The sequence below is a fragment of the Arachis ipaensis genome, chromosome B8 (genome assembly GCF_059453495.1).
Source record: "Arachis ipaensis isolate K30076 ecotype BB chromosome B8, ASM5945349v1, whole genome shotgun sequence".
NCBI lineage: Eukaryota > Viridiplantae > Streptophyta > Magnoliopsida > Fabales > Fabaceae > Arachis > Arachis ipaensis.
Genome location: NC_142443.1, coordinates 97,613,901 through 97,641,709, shown reverse-complemented (window position 1 = coordinate 97,641,709; position 27,809 = coordinate 97,613,901). Strand labels below are relative to the sequence as shown.

At 34.3% G+C, this 27,809-nt stretch overlaps 2 long non-coding RNA genes across 7 annotated transcripts; one reads left to right on the top strand and one right to left on the bottom strand.

The window, feature by feature from the left end:
- The first annotated feature begins 794 nt into the window (after positions 1 to 794).
- On the top strand, positions 795 to 24,319 carry LOC148548946 (uncharacterized). Of its 6 annotated transcripts, none has more exons than XR_015896993.1 (5): positions 795 to 1,043; positions 1,135 to 1,613; positions 1,889 to 1,984; positions 4,378 to 4,621; positions 14,474 to 15,063. It is a non-coding gene; the product is annotated as an uncharacterized LOC148548946 (long non-coding RNA). The 6 variants fall into 6 exon arrangements; XR_015896992.1 differs by having other exon boundaries at positions 1,889 to 3,841; XR_015896990.1 differs by lacking the exons at positions 1,135 to 1,613; positions 14,474 to 15,063 and adding an exon at positions 23,933 to 24,319.
- LOC110265957 (uncharacterized) lies at positions 11,214 to 13,860 on the bottom strand. Its single transcript, XR_002352662.2, has 2 exons — positions 13,115 to 13,860; positions 11,214 to 11,597 (listed from the first exon to the last, which is right to left on the bottom strand). It is a non-coding gene; the product is annotated as an uncharacterized LOC110265957 (long non-coding RNA).
- Positions 24,320 to 27,809: the final 3,490 nt, after the last annotated feature.

The window sequence follows — 27,809 nt, the reverse complement described above, 5'->3', positions numbered from 1 at the left end:
CCAACAGCCCAAGTCTTAGGGAAATTTCAACAAATTTAATGAATTTCCCCCAAATTTTAGGCGAATAGCGTGAAATTAGTTATAGTGTTCGTATTAGCTTTAGGCAAACTTTATGCAATCCACCACATTCACACAAAAAAATTGGTTATAAGCTTCAAAGTCTAATATAATCATACAATAATAGGCATAATAACCTAGTCATTCAAATAACCATATATAATAATAAACCAACTGGGCTTAAGAACTTGTTTGGATAAACTTCTAAGAAAAGATTTTTTTTTAGTTATCTTTTTTTAAAAGATCTTATAGAAAAGTAAAAGTAATTTTATATTTGGGTATCTCATGCAAAAAAATCTTTTTATCTATTAATTAAGTTTGGGTATAACAATATAAAAGTATTTTTTTGTTTATTTATTACATGAAAAACATCTTTGTTTTAAGAGAAAAAGATCTTTTAAAAAAAGATGTAAATTACAACTTCTTAAAAAAAGATGTTTTTTTTATTTTTCTAGTATTTTTACTTTTACTATTAGAAATTTGTTAAAAAAATAAAAAAAAATCTTTTTTTAATAAAAAAATTTTTTTTTATCAAAATAATAGCCCCAAACAAATACTAAATTTTAAAATAGTTTTTAAATTTATACTTGAGCCTTAAAATAATTTTTAAAATTAATAATTCCTCAAAATTATCCTCCTAAATTCATAGTAGCTCCTAAATAATTTTCGTCCATCCTTAAGATGGAAGAGAACTAAAAACCAAATCGTTTTGTATTTATTAAAAAAAAAAAAAAAAAAGGGAAAAACACACTTCCCTTTTCCAAGGTGACAAGGCAGGTCTTCGAAGCTTCCCAAGGAAGGCTAAAGGTTGTCGGCAGAGCAGGTGTCAGGCATTGACAATGTCGATCTTCAAGCTGCAACAGAGTACGGCTGCCTTGTAGTCAACGCCCCCACTGCCAACATCATTGCGGCTGCTGAGCATGGCATTGCTCTCCTTGCTGCCATGGCAAGGAATGTTGCCCAAGCTGACGCCTCCATCAAAGCAGGTATCCATCTATCCATTCTGTTGCTTTACCTTCCATTGTTGTTCATAATCATGCAAATATGTATAGGTATGTGTATGTGCTGCATGTGTAGGGAAATGGCAAAGAAACGAGTATGTGAGAGTATCGATGGTTTGGGAAGACGTTAGCAGTGATGGGGTTTGGAAAAGTTGGGTCTGAGGTGGGAGGCGTGCGAAAGGGTTGGGAATGAATGTAATTACACATGATCCTTATGTCCCGGCGAATAGGGCCCGTGCTGTTGGGGTGGAATTGGTGTCATTTGATATGGTCATCGCCGCCGCAGACTTACATCTCTCTGCACATGTCGTTTACCGCAACTACTAAGAAGATCTTCAACGACGCCACTTTTGCAAAGATGAAGAAAGAAGTCCGCATCATCAATGTTGCTAGAGGTGGTGTAATCGATGAAGATGCCTTGCTAAGAGAAAAAAAAGAAAAGGATAAGAGAAAAAAACAGTAGCAATACACTCTCCTTCCTCTCTTCTCAACATCTCTTCTCCTCCACTAGACCCTCTGTCTCTGCCCTCATTCCCTATCAAAACTCTTAATTAGGTCTCATATTTTCTACTTACTAAGTCTTGCATCATCATTTGATAATAATATGAACTCGTATCAATTTCAAAAAGTATTTAAATTTTGAAGTATGCATTTAAGTTTGTATATCCACTATCATGCTAAAATTTTGGTTTCATGTTAACCGTACAACTAAGCAATATATAATTCAATTGAAGAGCACCATTGATATGTTTGTTGCTTTTATGCAGTGAACAGAAGAGTCAAAATTGTCGAAAATATACTTCTGAAGTTGCTTGTGATATGTTTTGCAGATTCAAGTGGATGAGATTCCAGCTTGTGAAACTGAAGTTGCTTCATGGCTAATGAACACATTCCAAAAAAAGGACCAATTACTCTCTGATTTCAAGGTCAGTTACTTAACCTAATAAATGAAAAGCAACTTTCAACATTCAAGTGCATTGTTACTTATACTTTGGTAGTAGCTTTCACTTCCCAATTCACATATTTTACCTTTTTTCTGTCACATTTGGTTCAAGTTATACGTAGGTCTACCTTGCATATCTTGCTATCTCACATTTTCTATGTTAATGCATTCTCTAACGAAAGAAAGAAGATTGAACAATGTTGTTAATTGTAAGTGGCCAATGTACAATTTTGGAATTGATATTTGCATTGTAAATCATTTGTTGTTTATTGGAAATTCAGGAAATTAGGAGTACAATTGTACAATTTTTGAAATTCAGTTTAGATTCCAAATGTGAGTTTGCCTGTAGGTTTGCTTTGCTTAAAGATTTTGTACAATAAAGAGATTTTGCTTCTTGATTTAAAAAAAAAAAAGATGAAGAATATTTTAGAATTTTAAAATTAGTTCATGAAAGTGAAATTTTTTGAAAGGAACATTTAGATTCTTTCTTTATAATAATTGCATTTGTGTAAGCAAATTGGAAATAACTACGCACTGAACTTCAATACTGAAGTACCCGAGGCTATACTGTTATAGGAGCCTTTTATATTTATAAACTATAATAATAATCACAAGTAGGATTACCTATTGTAAGACCCTGATAAATGCTTATACTGGATGGGAGCATCATGAATTTGGATTTGTGGGACACTGCTGGTGAGTTACTTCACTATTTATCAAGTTTTGTTTTGGGAAGATCTTGGTTTTTCTCAATTTTTTTTGAAATAGGTCAAGAAGATTATAATAGATTAAGACCTTTAAGCTATTGGGGAGCTATTGAAAATAAATGTGATTATTATACTCAATTATGCCTTTTAAATATTTTCTTTAATTTAGAGAATGTATCCAATTATTTTAAATTTGGATGAATAAAGAAAACAATAAAATTAGTTAACTAAAAGCTAAACCCTGAAAGCTATGAAGTACAATTTCATGAAGCAATTTAGTTATAAATGATCTTAATTAGTTTATTGTTTGCTCCTATTAGTTATCTATCACTATGTTATTGTGCGATAACTTTATTGCAATTTACTTCTTCTATGAATTACATGGTGTTGACTGGACAAAAGTGGAGTTTGAGGATAATCAAGTTTGTTTGGATCTCTTTGAGATGATATTTTCTATTTATACGTTTAACCTATTTAATATGTGGGTTTTCCTTCTTGGAAAATAGGATTACATTCTATTCCAAACTTATTTCTCTTATAAAAAAATGTGTTTAGGTCTTAATATTAGGTGTTCTTCAGAATAATACTATTATATGAGTAGTGAAGCTAAATTAAAATACTTCAAATAATGAGGCTCTTTGAATAAAAAATTTTCTCATGTTTGGGATATTGAGTTAAAATCGTGACAAGCTCTGAGTTTTGGAAAAAAATAATTGAATACGATTTTTATTTAGAGACATGTAATTTAAGAATTTGGTAGAGGTATATAAATCATCACATTTATTTCATCTTTTTGTACAAGTATTACTTGATTTAGATCTTTTTTCCCTTCACAAAATTGAAAAAGTATAAATAAATTTTAGTCAAAGAGAGTAGGTAAGTTAATGAGAGTAGGTGAGCCAATGGTGGTGGGTGATATACATTTTTAAAATAATCATCTCTTGACTATATTATTGTTCAATCCTAATATTCAAGCAAATAACTATTCTTACCAAAAATAGCAGTTACTTGATTATAGCCATTGCTATAAACTTGGTTTCTTTGTTTTTCAATTTATTGTCCAACTTTCTCTTTCTATTCCCTTTAATGGGTGAGAGATTTGAGGAAGAAGCAGTGCTGTAATAGTATAGCAGGTAGAAGTGTTTGATTGAGATAAGAGTTAAACCATTGTAAATATAATCATATCTCTTAATAAATTTTTTTATTATTACCGAATTGTTCTTCCTCTTATTTTTGAATAAACTATGTATAGAATTAGTATTGGTTGAATTTTTCATTCTTGGTATGATCTATAGTTAAATTATATTTTAATATAACATCTGTTTTTGTTTCAATTAATTTTATTACTTAGCATTGCTTCTGTTCTTCACTAATCTATACAAATTAATTTGCTTCTATTAATTGTCAATGTCATCACGTTGCATACAAAAGAAACAGGTTCAATAAAGTTTAAATTTGTGCAATGTAAATTACATTGTTTAAACACTTATATTCTTATAATCCTCCATCACTGCTTCTGTCTTAATTCTTGTTTACTAAATAAATTTAGTAACAGATCAGATTCAAATTTAATATTAAACCTAAATGTTTATATATTATTTTAGCTTGAATTAGCTTTGAAGCTCTAACCTAAAACACTGATCTGATTCCATTGTGATTACAATTGAAGGGTGAAAAAGAGAAGAAAAAAAATAATGGCCAAATTTCTCAAAATTTTGGTGAGGCTTATGCTCTTGACATGTTGGGTGTTAGTAGTGATAGAGGCAGAGATTTAGAAATATAAAGATTCAAATTTGCCATTAAATGTTCAAATTAAGTATCTTATGAAAAGGATGACTTTGGAAGAGAAAATTGGCCCAATGATGGAGATTGAACGCATTGTTGCTTCTGCTGTATCCAGAACTATTTCATTGGTAAGATTTAACATTTAATTTATTCTTTTGGACTTGATTTGATTAGAAAATGTACTTTTTTTTTTAACTTTTTTTTAAAAAAAATTTTATCAAAAGATAATTTTTTATTCAAATAAGACAACATATTTTATAATTTTTTTTTTTTTTAGAATTTCGCACTACCTAGCTTTGTGTTGCTAGCGATCTGTTACTATAATTTGTTTGCTGATGAGAGATTTAGCTACTATGCATAGGCATGAGATTTGAAGTTTAAACTTTTTACAAGTACGTATTGCTAATTGTTTCTTTAAACTAAGAATAATGTACTTTAAAAGTTACATCCAAATGTATATATATATAAAACTAATAAAATTGGAATTTAAGTCTATTGATTTGAAGGAAATTGAGGCTTGTAATTTTACAGGGAGTGTACTAGGTGGAAATGAAAGTATTCCAAAGTTAAATGCTTCTGATAAGGATTAGGTTAACAAGGTGAATGAACTTTAAATGGGTGCTTTATTCACTATGCTGGGAATTCCATTAATTTATGGAATTGATGTTCATGGGCATAACAATGTTTATGAAACAACCATTTTTCTCAAAAACGTTGGGTTAGGAGCCACCATGTACATATCTCAGGATTTTTTTAAATAAATAAAATAAATATTTTAATTATTAAAATAAGTAATTTGGAACATTTTTATCAAAATGTATCGCTTCTCTTATCTCGTTTACAGTGTAAACGAAATAAGATAACACGTATCTCGTTGATACTGTAAACGAGATAAGGCCAAATAGAAATTAAGCGTATATACCATTTACAATGCTGTAAACGAAATAAGATAACACGTATCTTATTGACACTGTAAACGAGATAAAACCAAATAGAAATGAACCGTATATACCATTTACAGTGTAAGCGAGATACGTGTTATCTTATTTTGTTTACACTATAAACGAGATAAGAGAATAATTATGACGTTTACACTGTAAAAGATATGTTAAGAAAAATTTCTAGCAGCTATAAAAGAATGTGTAACCCTTTGTATTCTCCATAAATATTTTACTACTTCTTTTCTACTTATTCCTTCCGAAAATAAGCAAAAATATCTAATAGTAGTGGATACTTGGTTGTAAGTATGTATCCGAATTGCCGTATGAGAAATAGTGATAATGGAGTGACATTTAAGTGTGAGAATTCCATTCTATTGCGAACCCAGCTAGTCAGTTCATTGTCAAAATTGAAGAGTCTGATATTGGGTAGCGTCAGTGGTAGCCGGAGAAAAGAGATCGGAAGGGTGGAGTATAGGTTGCTAGCACCGATGAAAAATAGAGTTTTTTGGTTTCGTTTGCTTTGACTCCATGGCGATCAACATGTGCACCTGATTTTTGACATCGATAGTAGAATCATGGCGGAGCAAGTGATAGAGCTTTCTGCGGAGGTTGGAGATGTCAGTGGCGGTGGATCTGAGCTGTCAGACTTCGTCCAAGATGACCCACCTCTCGCACCATCACCGATTTATGTTGCTAGTCCAGTGGAAGACATGGACGTCGATGGTGAGGACTTCGACAAGGAGTATACTGCGGATAGCAACGAGAGCAGTTCCTCTGAGGATGATGATAAGGAGGATTTTGTACCAGAGACCCCGGTTAAGGCATCATGTATGTATCTTCTGCCTGCCCCGTACCCAATTTCGGGCTTGTCATCTGTACCCAGTCACTACGGTATGTTGGATCTAGACGCGATGCAAGAGAAGAACCCATTTTTCAATATGGGTGAAGAAGATTACAACTTGGACGATGCTTTGGAGTTTAGGGTTGGCCACAGATTTAAAAGTAGAGATGCAGTAATGCAGGGTGTGAATAATTACAACATTCGCATAAGTGCTAAATACCGAGTAGTATAGTTGGATCAATTAAAGTACCATATACGTTGCCGACAACATGCAGCAGACTGCCCTTGGAGTCTCTATGTTGCTCTCCGACAGAATCTCAGATACTGGTAAGTTAAAGTTTCATTGTGTTCTATATTCTCAATTGTCATTGTTATGCTTGTTGAACCTGTTTATCACTGTTGTTATATTTCCTAAGGAGGTGCATAGGGTGGGAGGAGCGCACACGTGTTTAGCACCCACTATGTCATAGAACCACCGACAGTCAGAAAGTAGTCTCATCTACCGTGTTATCCTCCCGTTGATACAATCCATCCCATCCGTTAGCATCTCTGTCCTACAAGGTGCAGTTAGGCAGAGCTATCACTTCAATCCCTCGTATAGGAAGGTCTAGATAGCGAAGAAAAATGTGATTGCATAGATATACGGTGATTAGTAGGAGTTGTATAATAAGGTGTCGAGGTTGCTGCAAGCGTGCAGAGTTGTTGTCCTGGAACAATGTGTGAGATCAGTGTTGTACCGTACTATGATGGGCACCTCATGGTGCGTGATTGCTGCATGTTTGACAAGGTATTTTGGGTCTTTTCTCCCTGCGTTGAGACTTTCAAGCATTGCAAGCCGTTCGTCTCCGTTGATGGTACGCATCTGTATGAAAAATATGGTGGTATTTTACTTATTGCTGTGCCACAAGACGGTAACAGCAATATCTTTCCTATAGCCTTTGCAATTGTTGAGTATGAGCCGACGGAATCATGGTCTTTCTTTCTTACTAATTTCAGGCGACACATCACCACACAGGAAGGCCTGTTAATTATTTCTGATAGATTTCAAGTGATTAAGGCTGCATTGAGAGCTAAGGATAGTGGTTGGCATCCTCCGAGAGCATTTCATGCTTACTGTGTCCGGCACATGGTAGAGAACTTCATGTCTCGTTTCAAGTCTGCTGAGGGAAAGAGGTATCTCATAAATGCTGCTTATAGTCCAAGCAAGGCTGGGTATAAGTGGTACATGGATGCGTTGACGTTGTTATCACAGGAGATGGCGGATTAGGCTGGTAGATTCAACAAAGAGATCTGGCTACAACACTGCAATGGTGGTCGCCGGTTCAGATACATGACGACGAACATCTCCGAGTGCATGAATGTCATTCTTAAGGGTACACGCTATCCTCCGATATCAATGATCATGCGATGCACCTACAAGAGGCTACAGCAGTTGTTCGTGAGGAAGGGATGGGAGGCACACGCACAGCCAGTGGCGGGTAATCAGTTTTAACAATGGCTCATAACTGCTATTGAGAAAAACAAAGAGGGAATCTCGAAGATGTGCGTCACTTACTACGACAAACGGGCTTCTGTGTTTGTGGTTGATAAGTTGGAGCCATTCGAGTGTTGCTCGCAGGGGTCGTTCTGTGTTCGCCTGGCGGTGGGCACGTGTGACAGTGGCCTTTTTCAGTCACTCCATTTTTCAGGGCGTCATGCGTTGGCTGCCTGTGCCACTGTCAGTATCGAATGGGGTCCATACCTCCATCCGGTGTACACGCTGCAGGCTGTGCTCAAGGTGTACTAGTTAGAATTTCCGGTGATACCAGATGAGAAACTAGGGCTGGAATGGTACGGGTGATGTGAGTGTTATTACCGGTCTATAATTTTCTCAATAAAAGAGTCTCTTCGTTACCAGCATAGTCTAGACTGACGACTAAGCCTCCATCAAAGTTTAAATAAAGATTGTCACAATGCAAACCAATATCAAAACCGAGAGTATTAAACCTCGGGTCATAATAGAGTGCTTAATTATTGGCTGTGGAGAAAATTGGGGATTCGGATTAAAATAAACAAGAAATGTAAATATCAAGAAATTAAATGAGCATGCAAGGAATTAAACTCAAAGCAATTAATTAAAGGAAAGAAAATTCAAATGCTAAAAGACCTCTTGGTAATGGTTGAGATGCAATGTTTTCTATCCTAGTCATTGACCATAATCATGGTAACTGTGAAGAATTAATCCTATTTCTTCATCCCTAATATCGAGGATAAGTCAAATAGACATAATTGATCTCAATCCACAAATCCTAGCCAACTCACTAATTAATTTAGTGAAAGACTAGTATTAGTGAAAACCAAACCAACTAACAACCCTAAGTCACAATCAATATTGCACATCAATGACTCAAGGTCACCTAAGTCCTCAAGCCAAAGCCAAGAGTGTGAAAAACTACTCTAAAACTAAGTCAAGTATTTTATCAAACACTTGGTATGCTCAAAAGGAAAAGCATGGTAAATTGCATGAATAATAAAATCTATTACTACCAATTGCAAGAAAACAATAATAATAACTCAAACAAGCATCAAAGGAACATAAAACATCAAATTTCATTAAAAAGGAATCAAAATTAACAAGAGTTCATGAACATAAAAGCAACAAAAATAGATGAAATTAACAACTAAGAGATTTAATATACTAGAACAAGAAAATATAAAAAAACTAAACTAAAATGAGATCAAAACCTAAAACTAGAGAGAAAACTAAGCTAGAACCTTAGAATTCTAGAGAGAAGTTGGAGCTTCTCTCTCTAGAATTGTCTTAAAACATAATAAAAACCTAAACTATGACTACTTGGTTCATTCTCCTTCAATCCTTGGTTCAATAGCATCAGAAATGAGTTGGATTGGGTCCAAAATGGGCTAAAAATTATTGATCACGTGCTGCATTAAATGAGGCACACGCTCAAACATGTGCGTACGCACATATTGTGTACTTACGCACACTTAACTCCATATCCACTATAGATATATGCATATCATTTTGAAGTCCCAGATGTCAACTTTCTAATGTCACTGAAATCGCCTCATTTGGACCTCTAAAGCTCAAGTTATAATCAATTGAGTACGAAGAGGTTAGGATTGACAGCTTTATAAATCTTTCATTTCTTGAATTCTTCCACTTTGTATGTTTTTCTTCCACTTCTTCAAGCCATTCTTGCCTTCAAAATCTTAAACCACTTAAACAAACATATTAAGGCATCGAATGGGAGAAAAGTAAATTAAAATTGGCAATTTAGAGCACAAAAGCATGTTTTTAACAATTAATTACAATTAGGAAAGACTTCACAAAAGCATGCTATTTCAATGAATAAGTGCAAGTTTATGTGATAAAATCCACTCATTTCAAGTCAAAAATTATCATCAAATATAGATTTATCAATTCTGCCGCACTTAAAAAATAGCATGTCCTCATGCTATATATCAAGAAGGATAAGACTAAGGGATGCAACATTTATTACAAGTAAGCTATCTATATCTATTCTACCTATTTCTATCTAGTTCCACCTACTTCTATCTACTTGGTAAAAACAAATCAATCTCCAAAAAAATATGTAAACAAAAGCGTTAAAATAATATGGCAATCAATGCAATTTCTATGAATTAATTTGAGTTCTAGAAATATAACAAACTTGCAAGATAATGGTTCATGATAGGTGAAAACATAGAATCAAGCAATCGAACCCCTCACTAAATGTGTTTACACTCTAATCGCTCAGTGTTTAAGGTTAATCACTTAATTCTCTTCTAACCTAGCTTTCTAAGACTTATTTTTCTTCTAACAATCAACAAATATTTAATGCATGCATGATTATGAAGATTTTCAAGGGTTGTAATGGAATTAGGGTCAAGGTAAGGATGTATATGGTCAAGTGGACTTGAAATTTGAACCTTTGATTAGCTTAAACATCCACCTAACCTACAACAATATATTCAACTATAATGCAACATAACTACCCATTATTTACTTTTTTTTATCACATACTCATGCATTTTTTCAATTCACATCACATATATATTTATTTTTCATATTTTTTTCTATTAGAGTAACATTTGTCCCTTTATTTTTATTGTTTTCTGATTTTTTTCTTTTTTTTTCTTTTGAAGCATAATATATAATTTTTTTTTCAAAAGATAAATACATATGATTTAAACATTTAATGCAATAGTATGCACCCAATTCCCAAAAATTTTTAATAAACCCAAAACACATTTATCCACCAATGCTTTTCTTATTTCTCCCACACTTAAATGATGTAACATCCACTAATCTAAGCTAATCAAAGATCAAATTAGGGATATGCATAGTTTTCCGCTTAGAGGTAGTGTTGTGCTAAAATTAAGAACAAAAGGAATTAAATAAGCTCAAAATTTGGTTAACAATGGTAGATAAAAGGGTAAGGCTATATGGGTAAGTGAGCTAATATGAAATAAATGTCTCAATCATATAAATGCATTCGCACATTAAATAATAGACATAAAAAATCAAACAAGTCAAAAATTGCAATTAAAGAAGAGAATAACACACACAAGAATAAAAGAATAGTTAAAATGATGCAACCACACATTAAGGCTCAAATCTCACTTGGTTGTGTGTTCTAGATCTAATCTATGTTCCACAATATTTTTCAAGTAAGTTCAATAAAATTTTTTAGCTCAAATCAATGGGATGCCCTATAAAAAATTTTTTTGGAAATTGATTATTTTGACTAAGTTTATTATATATATGTATATGTATATATGTATGATGTGGTTGGTTGAAAAACAAAAATTCTTAAGTCCTTTTCCTATTCTCTATCAAATCAAATCATCATATGTATAAAAGAAAATGAACTAGGTCCTATTATCCATATTATCCGATCACAACAAAAAGATAAAGAGATATATATACAAAGCATATTAAGGGAAGAAAATATACTAAAGCTAGAATAGATATTTAAGTTATGTACAAACCAAAATAAAATGCAATTAACTAAAAGTAAAACTAGAAAAGATAACCAAGTTATACACAAACCAAAATAAAATACAACTACCAAAAGAGAATTAAAAGTAACCAAATAGCTAACTGAAAATCTAAAAGACATAGTAATTCTTTTACAACTAAAATGTCGCTCTAAGTCTCCTCCCCCACATACACTTGAATGTCGCACAGTCCTCTGTGTGCTAACTAGGACCAAAGGGGGCCGGTGCTTCACTAATCATGATTTTTGTTACGGGTATCCTCCGCATCCATATCCATCGCTTCGCTTCTTCTACTTTTCTTGTTGCTTACGATGACTCATTCTGAAAAATATAAAAGAGAATATGTTAAAACACCAACGCAAGTGAAGCAAGCAAGATAAATAAAGCAAAGCAAAGCAACACTTAAATCAAGAAAGTGAGGTTGAATACACTAAAATGAGGTGAATTGAGGAATTTGTGATATGAAGAAAAGCAATGTGTGAATTCTAAGTTTGTCAGCGGCTTAGAATATACACATTGTAAGATTTAAAGTATTATACCACATTAGTTCAATCAAGGTTCAAATTCAACTCAATTAGTGTGCCTAAAGTGATTTCAAAACAGTTGCAAGCTACAAATAAGTAAACAAGAAACAAGAAGCTCAATTAACACTTAGACAATCTAAAAATTGATGTAATAGTGAAAGATTGTGCAAAAGAAGAGTCTTAGTATATGATATGTAGTGATTGAAATTCAAATTTTAAAGAGACCAACATGATATTTACACACAATAGATATACTTAAAACTCAACCAATGAGAAATGTTTACCACTTTACACAATCCTTTATCATAAATATTCATCTCAACAATGAATCATATAAAAGAAAATTAAACATTCTAAATCACATGGTAGCTACAACATACAATTCAAAATCCAAAATAGTCATAGAACCATATTCACAAACAACGGTGTATGAACTAAACAAGAACAATGTTCAAGCAAAGTAAGAGGAACAAGTTCAACACCAATTTACTTCCTATAATCAATAGCACAAGATTAATTTCACGAATTGAAAATTGTTCCTAATATAACCCAAAACTAAACAAGATATGCAAGGTTGACACAATTAGATTAAATAGGACCAAGTTCATTAATCTTGTACTATTGGTCAAAGGACCTCAATCATTTAAAGTTCAAACTTTTGGTCAATTGAAAATAAATCAAATTTCATTAATGCAAATATTCAAAACAAGATGAGAACAAGCAATGATTTCAAGAAATTGACCAAAATTTTCAATAACAAGCTCGTTGAGGCATATTTGCAAACATTTGATATGCAAAGTCGTAATAACATAAAATAGCATCAATAAGTACCTTGCACCACCAAAAAATCAAGGAAAATAGTAGTCCAACAATCCAAATAAATTGAAAATTAACTCAAGGACACATAATGACATGATGAAAATAATGCAAAACAACAATTGTTACGCACAATCCAATTGATTCGGTAAGCATATGGCAGCAAAATCAAATCAGATACGACATAGTGGATTAATAGGATTAAACAATCTCAATAGCTCCAGTAACAATTTCAGCAATTTTGCAATAAAGTAGTAAATTTCCAAGCAACTAAAAAATGTTCACACCATCTCAGCCCAGTTTCTCATGAAAACAGCTATTCCATCATAAGCAGCAAACTAGTTTCAAATACTTTCAACAACAATCAAAACCTAAAAATCTAAATAGAATCATTCTGACCTAACCACCTATAATCAACTAACAGCAACTAATCTATCTAAGCTAATTAACCAAAATTAATCAAACTTAATAAAAATTAAAAGAAAAATAGACAAAAACCTGGAAGCAGAGAATTAGAATACGATAGAAGGAAAGGGGACAGGGTTGTTGTCGTAGTAGCTGGTGGATGGAAGATGTACGGTCGCCAATGGCAGGAAGCTCGCTGCAAGGAATGGAGAACAGGGGTGGTGTCGCAACAGCTGGAACTCACCTAAGATGAAGAGAACAAGAGCTTGAACTTGCTCTGTTCTTCAACCTAGAAAGAACGAGAGACAGGGGCTGTGTAGGAGTGGTTCGCAAAGAAGAGGACTCTGTGGTCTCTGGACCTGACGGCGACGGAAAGGGTAGAGGGAGGGGGCTGGACAAGGTGGTTGAGACTGGAGGTTGAGACAGGCTCGGCGAGGAAGGGAAGGTTGCGATGTGATGTTGAAGCCGAAGGGGAAGGGGATGCGAGAATGATCGGTGCAGTGCTCATTGCGGAAGAACAGGGAAGAGTGGTGCGGCGAGGCTGAAAGAGAAGAAAAAAAGAAGAAGAAGGAGGAGAAGAAAAGACATCCGCGACAGCTCTAAGGTAGCGCAAAGAGGAGGAAGAGCGGGGTGGGCTCGACGGAGTTGAGGCTATAGCGATGGTGGTTTGAAGAAGAGGAGAGAGAGCTTTACGGTGGTTGAGGAGGATAGAGAGCTTGCGAAGGGAAGGGTTGCGTGATTGGAGGCTGAGACACAGGGGAAACGCTTCGGTGGGTGAGGGTGGTCGGTGACGGAGGGAAATTGTCATCTAAAAATTTTCACAAAATAATTCCATTGAAATATAGATCCAAACCAACAAATAATCCTCAATCAAAGTTTAATTTTATTTATCATTTAAGCAAACCAATAAAAATCAAGAATATTTAAACCTCGTGTCGTCCCTTAAAAAAATTGCAGAGAAGTGTACATATTATTGGTTATGAAATGTTTGGGGGGTTTTTAAGATTGATGAGCAAGAAAAGTAAATAACTAGAAAGTAAGATAACAACTAAGAAAGGTCTTAGCAAGGGGTGAGAATTGAAATTTCTATCCTCATTATCATCATCAATTATGATGGTGATTGTCTTTTACTCTCACTTAGTTATCTTCTAACAATTGAAGGAAAGTCAAGTGAGCAAAATTGATTCTAGTCCACAAGTCCTAATCAAAGATTAGCTTTATTAGATTTCAAGCCAACTAGCAATTTTCAATCACCAGTCAACATTAGATTGTGATAATTCAAGAGTCTCCAAGTTACCAACTGATGAGCGGATATTTTATATGCTTTTTGGCATCATTTTCATATAGTTTTTAGCATGTTTGTTTAGTTTTTATTAAGTTTTTATATGTTTTAGTGTTAAATTCACATTTTTGGATTCTACTATGAGTTTGTGTGTTTTTGTGCAATTTCAGGTATTTTCTGGCTGAAATTGAGGAGTTGGAGCAAAAGTCTTATTCAGAGATAGAGAAAGCACTGCAGATGCTGTCTGGATCTAACACCCTTGCATTTAGAAGAGCTTTTCTGGAGCTACATAAGTCCAAATGGAGCGTTCTCAATGGCTATGGAAAGTTGACTTCCAGATCTTTCCATCAATGTATAATAGCCCATACTTTGCTTCAGATTAGAAGGCCCAAAACTGGCGTCCAACGCCAGCCTCCTGCCCCCTTTCAGGCGTCCAGCGCCCAAGGGAAAGAGACCAGCGTCCAAACACCCAAAGAGGACCCCCTAGCCAGCGTTAAACACCCTAGAGGCCTCATAGCACGTGGAATCATCAAAGCTCAGCCCAAACACTCACCAAGTGGGCTCCAAGAGTGGATTTCAACACTAAAAAGACCGTTTTACCCTTACTAGTCATTAGTTTAGTATTTAAGGAAGAAGATCACACTTTGTTTAGGATTTTCGCCCATCATTCTCCATCTTGGAGATGCACACCATATTTCATTCATCGTTGTATTTTCTATCAGTATAAGTTTCTAAACCTCCTAGGTTGAGGGGAGGAGCCCTGCTGAGTCCTATGAATTAATAAAAATATTACTGTTTTCCTTCAATCCGTGTTTGATTTAATTCTAAGATGTATACTTGTTCTTCAACATGGTGAATAGGATGATCAGTGACAATCAACTCTATTCATCATACTAAGACCGCGTGTCTGACAACCACCTGTGTCTACTTGGGTTCGTGTGAATACGTGACTGGAAAGTACGAACCACCAGCTTGATTATACATCTCTTAGACGGCTAATCCACGACTTCGTTGGGGACTTCTCGAGACACCAGTTCAGCTGATTTATAAGGAGATTATGGTCTCTTTGGTAGAGGCTAGAACCCAAAGGAGCAGCATTCTCTGATCCGGAAGATTCGACATTGTCTGTGGCATTTTGAGTAGGATCACCAAAGATAATGAACTGCTAGAATTTCACCCTCGTTCAGATTGGATGACCGCGGCCATACGGCGTTTGATCCAAAACAGAGGAGATTAATGACCGCGGCAGTACGGCGTTGATCACATACAGCCTGCCATAGAAGAAATCATTCACAAGCAAAGGAGACAGTAATACCAGAGTTAATTCAGAAAGACAAAGCAACTCCAATCCTTAACCATCTTCTTATCACTGGTTCCATTTAAATTTACAAAGTATTTTATACACTTTTTATTCCTTTTATGGTCTTAACCAAATTCAAACCAACAACATCTTGATTTTGCCTAACTAAAACCTACAAGATAACCATAGCTTGCTTCAAACCACAATCCTCGTGGGATCGACCTTGACTCGCTCAGGTATTACTTGGACGACCTAGTGCACTTGCTGGTACAATTTTACAGAGTGTGGGGATTTGTGCACCAAGTTTTTGGCGCTGTTGCCAGGGATTATTCGAGTTTGGACAACTGACGGATTATCTTGTTCCCTAGATCAGGTAATTTTTTTTATTTATTTGAGTCTTTTATTTTTATTTTTCTCTTCTTTATTTTCGAAAAAATCAAAACCTTTTTCAAAAATATTTTTCTTTTCTTTGTTTAATATTTGTTCCTGGTTTGAGTCTTTTGTTTTTGTTCTTGTGGAGTTTTTTTGAAAATTTTGAGTCCTTCTTTTAAAAAAATTTTCAAAAATAGTTTCTTTGCTTAAATCTTGTGTCAAATCTTTAAGTTTGGTGTCTTGTTGTGTGTTTTCTTTTAATTTTCGAAAATTTGTGTTTGCTTTTTCAAAAATTTTTAGTTTGGTGTCTTTTGCATGTTCTTGTGTTCTTTGAATTTTTTGAGTTTTGTTCTTGGTGTTCTTCTTAATCTTCAATGTGTTCTTGCTTTTTCTTTTTGTTTTGATCTTAAATTTTTAAGTTTGTTGTCTCTCTGTATTTTTCCCTCCAATTTTCGCACACAAGGAGTCATTAGATCTAAAAATTTTAAGTTTGGTGTAATTTACTTGTCTTTCTCTTTCCTCATTAAATTCAAAAAAAAAATATCTTTTCTATCTTATTTAAAATTAATTTTTGAAAATTTTAAATAAAAATTTAGATTTTAATTTCAATTTTTTTTATCTTATCTTATCTTAGTTTTTAAATTTCAAAATTTAAATATTTTTAAAATAAAAAATCTTATCTTTTTTCAAAACCTTGTCTTATCTTATTTCAAAATTCAAATTTTAAAACTCAATTTCAAACTTCAAAATTTAAAATTCAAATTTTAAATTTTAAATTCAAATCTTTTTCAAAATCAAATTTCAAATCTTATCTTTGTTTTAAATCTTTTTCAAATCTTTTCTAATCTCAAATTTTAAAATCAAATCTTTTTCAAATCTTTTTAATTTCTCATCTTATCTTTTCTAATTTCAAATTTTAATTTCAAATATTTTCTAATATTTTATCTTATCTTTTTGTCAAATCTTTTCTTAATTAGTTAGTTGTTTTCTCTCTCTTCTTTTTCAAAACTTTCTAACTAATTATTTTCTCTCCTAATTTTCGAAAATTCTTTCTTCTTCTCTCTCTTATTTTTTCAAAAATTCATCAACTAATTTTCAATTCTTTTTAATTTATTAACCTTATTTTTGAAATTAATTATTAAATAAAATAAAAACAAAAATATTTTAATTCTTATTTATCTTTTCTATTTTTAATTCTTCTCCTCTTTACTTCTATTTATTCGAATTCCTCTTCTCTCTTATCTTCCATCTTCACTTTTCTATCTTCTTCTTCTTTCTTCACATCTCATTGGGAGTCCTCTATACTCAAATCAGACATAGAAGCTTCCTTTCTTTCTTTTCTTCTTTTTTTGTTTATGACCAGGAATAAGAATAAAGAACCCTCTTTAATCTTGACCCTGAACCTGAAAGGAATTTAAAGAGAAGCTTAGAACAGGCTAAAGCACAATACTCCGGAAGAAACCTTTCAGAAAATTTTGAACAAGAAATAGGAGACATGGCCGAACCTGAAGGTGATGCCAGAAAGTTTCTTGGTGACTTCACCATGCATACCTCTTCCTTTTATGGCAGAAGCATCTCTGTACCTGCCATTGGAGCTAACAATTTTGAGTTGAAGCCTCAGTTAGTCTCTCTTCTGCAACAGAATTGCAAGTTCTATGGACTTCCAATGGAAGATCTACATCAGTTCTTAGCTGAATTCTTGCAAATCTGTAATACTGTTAAGACCAATGGAGTAAATCCTGAAGTCTACAAGCTTATGCTCTTTTCCTTTGCTGTAAGAGACAGAGCTAAGATTGATGCTAGAAATCTTGTATCTTTACAAAATTCTCCTCGGCAAGTATACCTTATTGTCGTCAAGTAAAAACTCACAGTAGAGTGAGGTCGAATCCCACAGGGATTGATTGGTTGAGCAACTTTAATTGGAGGAGTGTTTTAGTTGAATTGAATCAAATTTGAATTGAGAGTTGCAGAAAAGTAAACGGTGAAAAACTTAAATGGCAAGAAATGTAAAGAACAGAATGTAAATAACAGAATTAAATTGTAGGAAATTTAAGTGCAGAAGCTTAAATTGCAAGAAATAAATGACAGAAACTTAAATGGGATTGGGAATGATTCAGCATAAATGTAAACAACAGGAAATTAAAGAGAATGGGAAGATCAGAAGTGGGGAATTCATTGGGCTTAGAAGATGTTACATTCTCCGGATCAAATTTATCCTCATCTCTTCCTCAATCAATGCATTCATTGATCTCCTTGGCAATCTTAGGTGATTGAATCCCAATTCCTTGGCAATCCAATCTCTCTAAGCATAAACAATTGCCCAATTCCTTGATTTAAGTGCTCATGGGAAGAGATGAAGTTTGGTCACTGATTATACCACACACATTCATAGATCAAGGTATTGGTAAGATTACATGTCACTATATCCATCCAACTCCTAACCTAATCCAATGTGAGAAAGATTTCAAGCATGATTCTGTGATTTCTCTTCCAAGCCTATCACAGAACCCAAGTACATTCCATTTCTTTCCCAAGACAATTGAATGCTTGAATGAAGAACGAAATCATTCTAACAGATCAAGAGAAAAGACAGAAGAAGAAGGATGAAAACTATTATTGATCCATTGAATTGCAACAGAGCTCCCTAACCCAATGAAGAGAGCTTTAGTTGTTCATAGCTCTGGGAATGGAAATTGAAATTGAAAAGTACATGGCAAAAGTAAATTGAAATTACAGAGAAAGTAAATTGTACAGAGAGTTACAATCCTCCCAGTGTACTTTCTAACTTAAACTCTAAGCTATTTATACACTTTCCTCAATTGGTCTTCAAGTCTTTGGATTGGGCTTTTGGCCCTTGTTGAAGCAGATTGAAGTGGCTTTCAATGATGTTGAGAAGAGAGATGCTCAATTTGCATAGTTCTGATATCAACGTTGGGATCAACATTTTTGAGTAAACATTCTCTTGAAGAAAATGGATTCTGGGTGTTGCTAGCAACGTTTGACTCAACGTTGGGACACCAACGTTCGCCTGGTCATGCGTACGCATCGCCTATGCGTGCGCGAGGTTGGGAAGAAAATGCACGTCCATCGACGCGTACGTGTCACTACAAATTTTCCAACTCCAGTTTTTGAAAACTTATCGCAGACGTTGGGCTCATCGTTGGTTTGGCAATGTTTTCTCCAATGTTGGCTTACTCACGCGTGCGCGTCACCCACGCGTGCGTGTCGCAGCCAATTTTTCTAATTCCAGAAAGCAAACTGTATCAAAAACATTGGAGGTAACGTTGGCTTACCAACGTTCCCTCTAATGTTGGCACCAAAACTTGCAGAATGTTGCATTGTCCTTCCTCCAACGTTTGAGGCAACGTTGGTGAGCCAACTTTGGCCAGCAACGTTGCTTCCTTTCTTCTTTCCATGGTCATTCTTCAACTTCTTTCCATGCTTCTTCCTTACTTCTCTTCACCTATCATCAACCAATACATGCATCAAAGCTTTGCTAGATTCACAAGAGTTTGCATCATTCTTAACACACAAGTAATTATAGCATAAATCTCATGAAGATGCATCAAATTAACCATGTTTGAATGAATCAAGGTATGCATGAACTTTTCATCCAAACACTTACTTATTGCTCAAGAAAGTGCATAAAACCTAATAAAAACAAAAGAAAAGGCTAGTGAAACTAGCCTAAGATGCCTTGGCATCACAACACTTAACGTAAATCTTAGTTGTCCCCAAGCAAGCAGTAAAATATGAGAAGAATGAATGAAAATAGAAGGCAATATATGTCCTTATCAGAAAGTAATTGAATTTGATTTATGGGGTTTCATGCAGGATATGTTGCAGCTCAACTTTTATTCGTTTTCAGGTGTGGAATGTCCCTTTAAGTACTAACTGAGATGCTGCTGTGAAACCTTATTATTTGCTGATCCTTGGTGTTTGATATTTGCTTTTCTTTTACTTAGAAACTTATTCTTCAATTGCAACTTAGTGTTATGTGTTGCAGTAGCTTTTTAGCTTATTTTTTAGTTAACACATACACACCACAGACACTTGGCTCACAATTCATCTTAAGAACATTGGTACCCAGCACCTCTTTAGGTCACTAAATGCCTTGTAACTAGATTGCTCTTGATAGTGGACTTTTGGTTGGGAATCCCGGGTTAGTTAACCCAAGTTATCAAGTGTTGAAACACTCCTTAGAATTTAATCATTCAAGCAGATCCTAGTACAAAAACACCACAGGCATGTGTCTTAAGGTTCAAGCTATTGGTGTCTAGCTTATTCTTGTTTCTTTCATTTTTTTGTTGCCAACTTTTGGCTTTTCTTCCTTTCCTTCTTATTTGTTTTCTTTCTTCCCAGGATGTTTATTCACTAAAGTTTCACATACAGCAGCCAAAATCATACTAAAAAAAGACATTCTACCCTTCATACTTATTAGTGAACTTGCTAAACAATCAAGCATATACCACCACTTAATCTTATTACCTTGCCAAATACCTTAAGTTTTTTTTTTTGTATAAATTAGAACTTTCTCATCTAGAATTTAGGGTTTAACAACCATGATCATGATCGTAACAATAATCATATACTTGTTGGAAGGCTTTTGATTAATGCTGCTGGCTTAATAACTGTCTTGATTATTTCGTTATAGGTTGAGATCTGAAGGCATTCCTTAACTCTTCTTTTCTATGGCGAACCTTTTTTATCTTTTTCTTTTCGAAATAATATTGATTGATTTGTCATTTACATTTTCAAAGTTGTTTCTTTTTTGCTGTAGTAGATTATTGGATTTGGATGAGAAATTATGTATCCTGCCCAAAGATGAAACATATTTTCTAACAAGTAGTTGCACTGCTTTATTCATAAATGAATGTGCACCACCATCTTCATCATCCCCATCACCATCTTTCTCGGCCTCATCACTACCTTCAACATACTCTGTCTCTCTCTGTCTGTGTGTGTGGTGCACGAAGATGAATTTTATGTAGTTATGAGATCTGTGGGCGTCATTTGGTTCAAAATATTTTCCTTCAAATATCGTTTGTAGACTAAATTTTTCATGTATGTTGTGTGGAGTGCTTGAGAAACAATGGTGTAAACAAGTTTGGATTACTATTCAGTACTTCAATTGTATCTTCTATAGTTTCAGTTTGCTATTTCTTTTTTGTGCCGGTTAGTGTATCTATATAAATGTCTAAGAAATATTTTTGTTTTATAGTTGTGTAATTCTGTCACCTTTTGTATAAAGTCATCTTTATATGTTAAATTTATTAGCTTTCTAACTAATGACTACTTTGCTTCTTATTTTGTCATAGATCGCAAGGTAGTAACATATTTTTCATCTAAATGTTTAATTGCTTTTAATTTATTTTATTTTGTATATTTTTATACATTATAATTCAATCTAATTATGGACAGATTCTTGGGGTAGAGTTTTTGAGGTTCAGCGTTGATTTTTTAGAAGTGCTCTTTACAGTATGAATTGTGAATTTTTATTTGTATTGGTTCATTTGCAGTTTTCTTATCCTTTGTGGTTTTAACAATTCAAAATCAAGGACTGCCAATTCCTTAATCTGCATGAATTCAAAGAATTTTTAATTGTCACAGTCACTATGTGATGCATGGAAACTTGTCTCTCAACAAATTTCTCTCGGCAAGTATACCGAATTGTCGTCAAGTAAAAACTCACAATAGAGTGAGGTCGAATCCCACAGGGATTGATTGGTCAACCAACTTTAATCAGAGGAATGTTCTAGTTGAGCTAAGCAAAAATTGAGTTGATATTTGCAGAAACGTAAATGGCGAGAAAGTAAATAGTAGAAAGTGTAAATGCTGGAAATAAAGAGCAAACTGTAAATGGCGGAAAATAAATTGCAGAATCTTAAATGGGGATTTGGGGAAATGAACATAAAAGTAAATGGCAGAAAGTAAAGAGAATGGGTAAGATCAGAAATGAGGGATTCATTGGGCTCAGGAGATGTTGTATTCTCCGGATCAAGTTCATTCTCATCTCTTCCTCAATCAATGCATTCATTGATCTCCTTGGCAATCTTAAGTGATTGGATTCCAATTCCTTGGCAACCCAATCTCTCAAATCTTGATCAATAGCCAATTCCTTGGTCTAATTACTCATGAGAAGAGATGAAGTATGGTCACTGATTATACCACATGTATTCCCAAATCAAAGTGTTGGTAGGATTATATGTCACTATATCCATTCAAACTCCAATTTGGTCCAACATGAGAAAGCATTTCTAGCATGATCTCTTCATTCCTCTTCCAAGGTTCCGAAGAGATCCAAGTATGAATAGCTTCTTTTCCAAGACAACTACCCAATAGAATGAAGATTGAAAGCTTTCTAGTAAAATTAAGAGAAAAGAAAGAAGAATAATAATGAAAACTATTATTGATCCATCAAATTACAACAGAGCTCCCTAACCCAATGAAAGGGGTTTAGTTGTTCATAGCTCTGGAAATGGAAAGTGTAAATGAAAAGTACATTTTCAAAATAAAACTAGAAGTTACAGAGAAAGTAAAATATACAGAGTGTAGTTCTCCAAAATGCAAAAAGCTCCCTACTAGTTCAAAACTACTCCTATATATACTACTCTTCTAGTCTTCTAGTTGGCTCTTCAAGTCTTGGATATGGGCCTTTGGATCTTTAATTGAAGCAGTTACAGTCTTCAGTGGGCTCAGCTTTGCTTGCAAAAAAAGTGTGAGTTAGGCATGGACGTTAGTTAACGTTAAGTGAAAATGTGGGTTCGAGAACGTTAGTGACGATCACCTTTTTCACTAACGTTCCAAGCCAAAAATGATCCACGTTAACTTCAATGTTAGTGGCACTAACGTGACTACTAACGTTGCCTCTTGGTTCTTCAGAAACGTTATTGGCATTCACCTTTTCCAATAACGTTGCTTATTGCCCCTTTTCCCTACGTTAGAGTTCACGTTAGTATAATTAACGTGACCCTTAACGTGGGCATGCCTAAGCTTTGAGAGTGTTAGTGACACTTACCTTTGTCACTAACGCTCCAAACGTCCCTTCTTCCTACGTTAGTGCCTGACGTTAATTGCATTAACGTGACCACTAACGTGGTGGTGATTGCCATCTCCAACGTTAGTGACAAAGGTGAGTGTCACTAACGTTGGCCCATCATTTCTTTCCTCCAAGTTAGCTTCCACGTTAATGTAATTAATGTGACAACTAACGTGGGCAATATTGGCTTAGTCCAACATTAGTGACAAAGGTGAGTGTCACTAACGTTGGCGATTCCTTGCTCCTCCCACGTTAGAGTTCACGTTAATGTAATTAACGTGACTCTTAACATGGCCAATTGTGCTCTTTTGGAACGTTAGTGATATTCACTTTTACCACTAACGTTGGAGCTTCCGTTTTCCTCCACGTTAGCTTCCACGTTAATGTAATTAACGTGGCCACTAACGTGGGCTATGATGGCTTTCGAAGGCGTTATTGGTGACCACTTTTTCCATTAAGGTTGCAAGCTAGCTCCCATTCCACGTTAGTTAGACTAACGTGGCTCTTCCTTGCTTTCTTTGTCCTGAAATCAAGCAAATAAAGTGCATCAAAGCTTGGTTCTAAATCATGAGATCATGCATCATCCATTTTATCATTCAATTCATGCATAATTCTCATAAAATCATGTAAAGTTCACAATATTTGCTTGAATCAAGATGTAAGTGAATATCTATCCAAAACTTGCTTATTAACTAAGAAAATGCATGAAACTACCCTAAAACAGTAAAGAAAAGGTTAGCGAAACTGGCCAAAATACCCTGGCATCATGATGAGCGGATAATTTATACGCTTTTTGGCACTGTTTTTAGTATGTTTTTAGTAGAATCTAGTTACTTTTAGGGATGTTTTCATTAGTTTTTATGCTAAATCACATTTCTGGACTTTACTATGAGTTTGTGTATTTTTCTGTGATTTCAGGTATTTTCTGGCTGAAATTGAGGGACTTGAGCAAAAATCAGATTCAGAGGTTGAAGAAGGACTGCTGATGCTGTTAGATTCTGACCTCCCTGCACTCAAAGTGGATTTTCTGGAGCTACAGAACTCAAAATGGCGCGCTTCCAATTGCGTTGGAAAGTAGACATCCAGGGCTTTCCAGCGATATATAATAGTCCATACTTTGCCCAAGTTTAGATGACGCAAACTGACGTTCAACACCAGCTCTCTGCCCAATTCTGGCGTCCAGCGCCAGAAACAAGTTGCAAAGTGGAGTTCAACGCCCAAAATGGCACAAAAGCTGGCGTTCAACTCCAAGAATGACCTCTCCACGTGTAGACTTCAAGCTCAGCCTAAGCACACACAAAGTGGGCCCCGGAAGTGGATTTATGCATCAATTACTTACTTCTGTAAACCCTAGTAACTAGTTTAGTATAAATAGGACTTTTTACTATTGTATTAGACATCCTGGATTGTATTTTGATCCTGTGATCACGTTTAGGGGGCTGGCCATTCGGCCATGCCTGGACCTTTCACTTATGTATTTTCATACGGTAGAGTTTCTGCACTCCATAGATTAAGGTGTGGAGCTCTGCTGTTCCTCAAAGATTAATGCAAAGTACTACTGTTTTCTATTCAATTCAACTTATTCCGCTTCTAAGATATTCATTCGTACTTCAACCTGAATGTGATGAACGTGACAATCATCATCATTCCCTATGAACGCGTGCCTGACAACCACTTCCGTTCTACCTTAGATTGAATGAGTATCTCTTAGATCTCTTAAACAGAATCTTCGTGGTGTAAGCTAGATTGATGGTGGCATTCATGAGAATCCGGAAAGTCTAAACCTTGTCTGTGGTATTCCGAGTAGGATTCTGGGATTGAATGACTGTGACGAGCTTTAAACTCGCGATTGCTGGGCGTAGTGACAGACGCAAAAGGAGGGTGAATCCTATTCCAGCATGATCGGGAACCTCAGATGATTAGCCGTGCTGTGACAGAGCATTTGGACCATTTTCACAAGAGGAGGGGATGTAACTATTGACAACGGTGATGCCCTTGCATAAAGCCAGCCATGGAAAGGAGTAAGACTGATTGGATGAAGACAGCGGGAAAGCAGAGATTCAGAGGAACGAAAGCATCTCTACACGCTTATCTGAAATTCTCTCCAATGAATTACATAAGTGTTTCTAGCCCTATTTTCTGTTTAATTAGTATTATTTTCGAAAACTCCATAATTATTTTATATCCGCCTGACTGAGATTTACAAGGTGACCATAGCTTGCTTCAAGCCGACAATCTCCGTGGGATCGACCCTTACTCACGTAAGGTTTATTACTTGGACGACCCAGTGCACTTGCTGGTTAGTTGTATCGAAGTTGTGACAAATTATGAATTGAGATTAGAGCACCAAGTTTTTGGAGCCATTACCAGAGATCACAATTTCGTGCACCAAGTTTTTGGCGCCGTTGCCGGGAATTGTTTGAGTTTGGACAACTGACGGTTCATCTTGTTGCTCAGATTAGGTAATTTTCTTTTTGTTTTATTTTCAAAAATTTTTCAAAAATCTTTCAAAAATTCCTCCTTTGTTTTCGAAAAAAAAAATTTTAAAATAAAAATGTTTTCAAAAATGTATTTTCTTCAGAATTTTTAAGAATGAATTCTAGAGTTTCATGAAGCATGTTGAAGCATGCTGGCTATAAAACCATGTCTAAATTCTTTTGGACAGAGGTTTTGGCTTAAAATTGAATGAATTACACTCATATTTTTACTAAAGCTTGGCTGGCTATTAAGCCATGCCTGACCTTTTGATTGGAGCTTTAGACTAAAGAGCATAAGATTCCTGGAATTCATATTAAAAATTTTGGAATTCTTATTTTTCTTTTTCACATTAATTTTCGAAAAATCCAAAAAAATTTAATAAAATCATAAAAATAAAAAATATTTCATGTTTCTTGTTTGAGTCTTGAGTCATGTTATAAGTTTGGTGTCAATTGTATATTCATCTTGCATTTTTCGAAAATTTCATGCATTCATGGTGTTCTTCATGATCTTCAAGTTGTTCTTGGTAAGTCTTCTTATTTGATCTTTGCATTTGCATGTTTTGTGTCTTTTCTTGTTTTTCATATGCATTCTTGAATTCTTAGTGTCTAAGCATTAAAGAATTCTAAGTTTGGTGTCTTGCATGTTTTCTCTGCATATAAAATTTTCAAAAATATGTTCTTGGTGTTCATCTTGACATTCATAGTGTTCTTGGTGTTCATCTTGACATTCATAGCATTCTTGCATGCATTCATTGTTTTGATCTAAAAATTTCATGCATTGCATAATTTTCATGTTTTTCTCTCTCATCATTAACAATTCAAAAATCAAAAAAATATCTTTCCCTTTTTCTCTCTTAAAATTTCGAAAATTAGATTTGACTTTTTAAAAAATTTTTAAAATCTGGTTGTTTTTATGAGTCAAATCAAATTTTCAATTTAAAAATCTTATCTTTTTCAAAATCTTTTTCAAAAATCAAATCTTTTTCATTTTTCTTAGTTATTTTCGAAAATTATAAAAATATTTTTCAAAAATCTTTTTCTTAATTTTATATCATAATTTTCGAAAATAACATCATCAATTAATGTTTTGATTCAAAAATTTCAAGTTTGTTACTTACTTGTTAAGAAAGATTCAAACTTTGAGTTCTAGAATCATATCTTGTGATTTCTTATGAATCAAGTCATTAATTATGATTTTTAAAATCAAATCTTTTTCAAAACTAATTTCAATCATATCTTTTCAAAAATATCTTCTTATCTTACTTTTTTTTCAAAAATTTGATTTTCAAATATCTTTTCTAACTTCTTATCTTCTTATCTTTTCAAAATTGATTTTCAAATTTGTTCCAACTAACTAACTAACTTTTTGTTTGTTTCTTATCTTTTTCAAAACTACCTAACTAACTCTCTCTCTCTCTAATTTTCGAAAATATCTTCCCTCTTTTTCAAAAATTCTTTTTAATTAACTAATTATTTTAATTTTTGATTTTTTTATTTTCGAAAATTACTAACCTTTTTCAAAAACTATTTTCGAAAATCACTAACTCTTTTTCAAAAATTATTTTCGAAATTTTCCCTCTCTTATCTTATTCTATTTATTTATTCATCTACTAACATCTTCTCACCTCACATCTCTGCTCTCCTCACCCTTGTGTTTCTTTCCTTACATTATATTCTTTGTCCCCTTCCTTTCTTCCACTCACACAGGGACTTCTATACTGTGGTATAAAGGATCCCTATTATTATTATTATTTTTTTTTCTGTGCCCTCTTCTTTGTCATATGAGCAGGAGCAAGGACAAGAATATTCTTGTTGAAGCAGATCCAGAACCTGAAAGGACTCTGAATAGGAAACTAAGAGAAGCTAAATTACAACAATCCAGAGAGAACCTTTCAGAAATTTTCGAACAGGAAGAGGAGATGGCAGCCGAAAATAATAATAATGCAAGGAGAATGCTTGATGACTTTACTGCACCTAATTCCAATTTACATGGAAGAAGCATCTCCATTCCTGCCATTGGAGCAAACAATTTTGAGCTGAAACCTCAGCTAGTTTCTCTGATGCAGCAGAACTGCAAGTTTTATGGACTTCCATCTAAAGATCTTTTTCAGTTCTTAACTGAATTCTTGCAGATATGTGATACTGTTAAGACTAATGGAGTAGATCCTGAAGTCTACAGGCTCATACTTTTCCCTTTTGCTGTAAAAGACAAAGCTAGAGTGTGGTTGGATTCTCAACCCAGAGATAGCCTGAACTCTTGGGACAAGCTGGTCACGGCTTTCTTAGCCAAGTTCTTTCCTCCTCAAAAGCTGAGC